The sequence below is a fragment of the Cyclopterus lumpus genome, chromosome 19, assembly GCF_009769545.1.
Source record: "Cyclopterus lumpus isolate fCycLum1 chromosome 19, fCycLum1.pri, whole genome shotgun sequence".
Lineage (NCBI taxonomy): Eukaryota > Metazoa > Chordata > Actinopteri > Perciformes > Cyclopteridae > Cyclopterus > Cyclopterus lumpus.
Genome location: NC_046984.1, coordinates 19,165,802 through 19,171,801, shown reverse-complemented (window position 1 = coordinate 19,171,801; position 6,000 = coordinate 19,165,802). Strand labels below are relative to the sequence as shown.

The 6,000-nt window shown below is 43.9% G+C and overlaps 1 protein-coding gene across 6 annotated transcripts in view; it reads left to right on the top strand.

Annotated features, from left to right (window-relative positions):
• The window catches only part of acta2 (actin alpha 2, smooth muscle), a 17,550-nt gene that overhangs the window by 2,846 nt on the left and 8,704 nt on the right, over positions 1–6,000 (top strand). Inside the window, exon 1 of one of the 6 annotated variants that reach the window (XM_034558059.1) lies at positions 927–1,080. The exons of 2 other annotated variants lie outside the window; for them this stretch is intronic. The gene's annotated coding sequence lies outside the window, so the exon portion shown is untranslated. Of the gene's footprint in view, positions 1–926; positions 1,081–3,802; positions 3,826–5,449; positions 5,505–5,532; positions 5,695–6,000 lie in introns of those variants that run through there. 3 more of the 6 variants (XM_034558064.1, XM_034558061.1, XM_034558062.1) reach the window with 3 other exon arrangements.

Below are 6,000 nucleotides of genomic sequence, written 5' to 3'. Positions count from 1 at the left end.
TATCCTTGTACTGTGGTATGAGTACTTGTACTGTTCCAGAGTATCCTTGTACTGTGGTATGAGTACTTGTACTGTTCCAGAGTATCTTTGTACTGTGGTATGAGTACTTGTACTTCCAGAGTATCCTTGTACTATGGTATGAGTACTTGTACTTCCAAAGTATCCTTGTACTGTGGTATGAGTACTTGTACTGTTCCAAAGTATCCTTGTACTGTGGTATGAGTACTTGTACTGTTCCAGAGTATCCTTGTACTGTGGTATGAGTACTTGTACTGTAACAGAGTATCCTTGTACTGTGGTATGAGTACTTGTACTTCCTGAGTATCCTTGTACTGTGGTATGAGTACTTGTACTGTTCCAGAGTATCCTTGTACTGTGGTATGAGTACTTGTACTGTAACAGAGTATCCTTGTACTGTGGTATGAGTACTTGTACTTCCTGAGTATCCTTGTACTGTGGTATGAGTACTTGTACTGTTCCAGAGTATCCTTGTACTGTGGTATGAGTACTTGTACTGTAACAGAGTATCCTTGTACTGTGGTATGAGTACTTGTACTGTTCCAGAGTATCCTTGTACTGTGGTATGAGTACTTGTACTGTAACAGAGTATCCTTGTACTGTGGTATGAGTACTTGTACTGTAACAGAGTATCCTTGTACTGTGGTATGAGTACTTGTACTGTAACAGAGTATCCTTGTACTGTGGTATGAGTACTTGTACTTCCTGAGTATCCTTGTACTGTGGTATGAGTACTTGTACTGTAACAGAGTATCCTTGTACTGTGGTATGAGTACTTGTACTTCCTGAGTATTCTCTGTGAGGAATGCACTGAATGATGGGAGAAAGTACGGCATCGCTGCGAGCCGTCTGATTGGCCGACTCCCTCAGGGCCTGCCCTATAAGGACGAAAATGAGGAAGAGAGGGAGGGGGGGGCGGGCCAGGCCATGTTTGGGATGGAGGGATGGATGGAGGGATGGATGGAGGAGGTGCAGGGTTGATAAACTCAGTCGCAGCAACTTAGACTCTCACTTCTGTCCGGCCCCCCCCCCCCACGTCCCAGCAGGCCCTTCACTACCACGGTAAGACCTCCATCACCTCCTCTTCACCTCCTCTTCACCTCCTCTTCACCTCCTCCATCACCTCCTTTCCTTTAAGTATAACTGTTGCATCATGTCGTCTTTTCTTCCTCTTCTCTCATTCTCCTGCAGACAAACTGGCTTTTTAATTTCCTCTATGACATGCTCCTTTCTTTTCTTTCTGCACCTCTTTTTTCCTGTTCCTCCCTTCAGGCGACTGTGGCTCAGTGATGAGCCGTGTCGCCCTTCAATCAGAGGATCGGCGGTTCGATCCCAGACTCCGCAAAGCCATATCCATGTGTATCCACCTCCTCTCTAAAGACCTCTTGTGTATCCTTTCACCTCCTCTCTAAAGACCTCTTGGGCCTCCTTTCACCTCCTCTCTAAAGACCTCTTGTGTATCGTTTCACCTCCTCTCTAAAGACCTCTTGTGTATCCTTTCACCTCCTCTCTAAAGACCTCTTGGGCCTCCTTTCACCTCCTCTCTAAAGACCTCTTGTGTATCGTTTCACCTCCTCTCTAAAGACCTCTTGGGCCTCCTTTCACCTTCTCTCTAAAGACCTCTTGGGCCTCCTTTCACCTCCTCTCTAAAGACCTCTTGTGTATCCTTTCACCTCCTCTCTAAAGACCTCTTGGGCCTCCTTTCACCTCCTCTCTAAAGACCTCTTGTGTATCCTTTCACCTCCTCTCTAAAGACCTCTTGTGTATCCTTTCACCTCCTCTCTAAAGACCTCTTGGGCCTCCTTTCACCTCCTCTCTAAAGACCTCTTGTGTATCCTTTCACCTCCTCTCTAAAGACCTCTTGTGTATCCTTTCACCTCCTCTCTAAAGACCTCTTGTGTATCCTTTCACCTCCTCTCTAAAGACCTCTTGTGTATCCTTTCACCTCCTCTCTAAAGACCTCTTGTGTATTGTTTCACCTCCTCTCTAAAGACTTCTTGTGTATCCTTTCACCTCCTCTCTAAAGACCTCTTGGGCCTCCTTTCACCTCCTCTCTAAAGACCTCTTGTGTATCGTTTCACCTCCTCTCTAAAGACCTCTTGTGTATCCTTTCACCTCCTCTCTAAAGACCTCTCGTGTATCCTTTCACCTCCTCTCTAAAGACCTCTTGGGCCTCCTTTCACCTCCTCTTTAAAGACCTCTTGTGTATCGTTTCACCTCCTCTCTAAAGACCTCTTGTGTATCCTTTCACCTCCTCTAAAGACCTCTTGTGTATCCTTTCACCTCCTCTCTAAAGACCTCTTGTGTATCGTTTCACCTCCTCTCTAAAGACCTCTTGTGTATCCTTTCACCTCCTCTCTAAAGACCTCTTGTGTATCGTTTCACCTCCTCTCTAAAGACCTCTTGTGTATCCTTTCACCTCCTCTCTAAAGACCTCTTGTGTATCCTTTCACCTCTCTAAAGACCTCTTGTGTATCCTCTCTAAAGACCTCTTGTGTATCCTCTCTAAAGACCTCTTGTGTATCCTTTCACCTCCTCTCTAAAGACCTCTTGTAAAGACCTCTTGTGTATCCTTTCACCTCCTCTCTAAAGACCTCTTGTGTATCCTTTCATCTCCTCTCTAAAGACCTCTTGTAAAGACCTCTTGTGTATCCTCTCTAAAGACCTCTTGTGTATCCTTTCACCTCCTCTCTAAAGACCTCTTGTGTATCCTTTCACCTCCTCTCTAAAGATCTCTTGTGTATCCTTTCACCTCTCTAAAGACCTCTTGTGTATCCTCTCTAAAGACCTTTTGTGTATCCTTTCACCTCCTCTCTAAAGACCTCTTGTGTATCCTTTCACCTCCTCTATAAAGACCTCTTGTGTATCCTTTCACCTCCTCTCTAAAGACCTCTTGTGTATCCTTTCACCTCTCTAAAGACCTCTTGTGTATCCTCTCTAAAGACCTCTTGTGTATCCTCTCTAAAGACCTCTTGTGTATCCTTTCATCTCCTCTCTAAAGACCTCTTGTAAAGACCTCTTGTGTATCCTTTCACCTCCTCTCTAAAGATCTCTTGTGTATCCTTTCACCTCTCTAAAGACCTCTTGTGTATCCTCTCTAAAGACCTTTTGTGTATCCTTTCACCTCCTCTCTAAAGACCTCTTGTGTATCCTTTCACCTCCTCTCTAAAGATCTCTTGTGTATCCTTTCACCTCCTCTCTAAAGACCTCTTGGGCCTCCTTTCACCTCCTCTCTAAAGACCTCTTGGGCCTCCTTTCACCTCCTCTCTAAAGACCTCTTGTGTATTGTTTCACCTCCTCTCTAAAGACCTCTTGTGTATTGTTTCACCTCCTCTCTAAAGACCTCTTGGGCCTCCTTTCACCTCCTCTCGTCTCCTGTAACTTTAAATGTCGGTGTCAACAAGTCTTGGATGTAGAACAATACAACCTCCTTTCTTTTCTGCTTCTTTCCTCTGCGACTTCCCACCTCCTTTTTAATCCTCCTCTCCTATCCGTTGAACTGAAGACAGCTGTTTCTCCTCTGAAGCCTCTGCGCCTCTTCCATCACCTCCTCTTCTCCTCTACACCAGACTCCACTTATACTTGAAGTGTTTTAAGGAGTTAACTCACCAGACTCCAGGCTGGCTGAATGTGGCAGGTGTTGAGGTGCGCTTGATTTTAGTCTCTTGGTGCTTAGTGGAAGCTTTCATCGCCTTCATGGTCAGATTTTGCCCAGAGCGATGACTGGCAGGCCCTCACATCTCATGAGACTCCTTCTCAAACCAAACTACGGAAGCCCAGAAGAACAAACTGATCTCATGTTGAAAGGTTCATTCATGTTTAATTCATTAAATAATTATCCTGAATAATGATTTATTATATTAATGTTTAAGTTAAATTTGGAAATAACTTTCAACCACATCTCATGGTCTTCATCATCATCATCACTCTGAACTTGACTAATACAAATACTCTCTAGAGCAGGAGTTCTTAACCTTGACCTTGGGGCCCAACTTTTCAAGTACAAAGTGGCCCGGGGCCCATTCCAATAGGAACACTGTTGGTTTAACTGTTGATCTCCCTCTTGGTTTGATTTGTATTCAATAACTAAATCAAATCCACTGACAGTTGAAAGTCCCACCGGCATTCCCACGAGCTGATGTTTGGTCTCGAGGTCCGCTTTAGCTTTGAGGTTTCAGTGCTGCGTTGGTAGCGTTAGCCCACTACACACACACACACACACACACACACACACACACACTGGGCTCTGGCTCGTCACCTACGTTAACAAAGCCCTACTTAATGCAGTCGGGATTGTATTTGCGCAAATATTCAGACTTTTGGGGGTGTATCATCACTTTCGTCTTCATTCTTTCGTTTTAAATACTTCTCCATAACCTTGGCTACAGACTAGCGGCTGGCTGAGTGTCTTCCTCTGCCTATTAGAGCTTGTAAAGCAACTGACTGACGCATTAGCGCCACCAACTGCTGGGAAGCTGTATTGTAACTGCGCGTCTCATGATAACAGGACTACCTCTGCGGTCTCCTGGCCCACAGGTGCAGAGCTGAAAGATGTTTGCTAGGTGGTGCCCTATGGTTAAGAATCACTGGTCTAGAGCACTACATGTGGATCAATGGGATCAAACTATAGATGTGTTTTTAAAGATGGGCGTCTTCAGTAGGAACCAATGGACAGGAAGTGAGTCAGGAGGTGAGACAGGAAGTGAGACAGGTGGTGAGACAGGAAGTGAGACAAGAAGTGAGACAGGAAGTGAGACAGGAGGTGAGACAAAAGGTGAGACAAAAGGTGAGACAGGTGGTGAGACAGGAAGTGAGACAAGAAGTGAGACAAAAGATGAGACAGGAAGTGAGACAGGAAGTGAGACAAGAGGTGAGACAGGAAGTGAGACAGGAGGTGAGACAGGTGGTGAGACAGGAAGTGAGACAAGAAGTGAGACAAAAGATGAGACAGGAAGTGAGACAGGAGGTGAGACAGGAAGTGAGACAAGAAGTGAGACAAAAGATGAGACAGGAAGTGAGACAGGAGGTGAGACAGGTGGTGAGACAGGAAGTGAGACAAGAAGTGAGACAAAAGATGAGACAGGAAGTGAGACAGGAGGTGAGACAGGAAGTGAGACAAGAGGTGAGACAGGAAGTGAGACAGGAGGTGAGACAGGAAGTGAGACAGGAGGTGAGACAGTGTTGATGGATGGATGTTGTTGGTTTGAGTCTGATTATGAGATTTATATATATAAAAATAAATCTCATATTCAGACTCAAACCAACAACATCCCTGAGTGAACACTGAGAGAAAAGACCAAACACAGTCAGGACTCAGCTTCATGCCCTAATTAGGAAGTTTTCCCAGAGTGCTTTGTTGTTCATTCAGTGGAGGACAGGAGTGGTGCATTGTGGGAGGAGGAGGAGGAGGGGGAGGGGGGGGTGATGTCACTGCTGTCACGTCAGAACCTCACAACTCCAATTTTGGTGTTTTGTAGGATCAGAAGGTATTTAGTGAGTTTGTGTGTGCGTCTGCAGGAGTTATGTGTTTTAACATGTGTTATAGTTCTGTAGTACTCTAGTACAAGTAGTAGTACTACAGTGTACAAGTACTCTGGTCCTTACTGCTACTGCAGTACAAGTAGTAGTACTACAGTGTAGAAGTAAAATGCCTGTATTCAAGTATTCAAGTATCAGGTTAAAGTACTCATTGATTATAAAGATATCCATATATGTATACCTATATATCAATATATATACATTGATACAAATACTATATAATATATATTATATACATACATATATCTAAATAATATATAGATATATGTATGTATACATATATATTATACATATATAGTTGATTATTTATCTGAAACTGTAAAGTAACTAAAGCAGATAAATGTAGTTTAGTGAAAAGTAGAAAGTAAAGTATAACTACTTCAACATTGAACTTAAGTCAGTAGAGCTCCACAACAAGTTGTTTCCCCTCAATCAATAATCAAT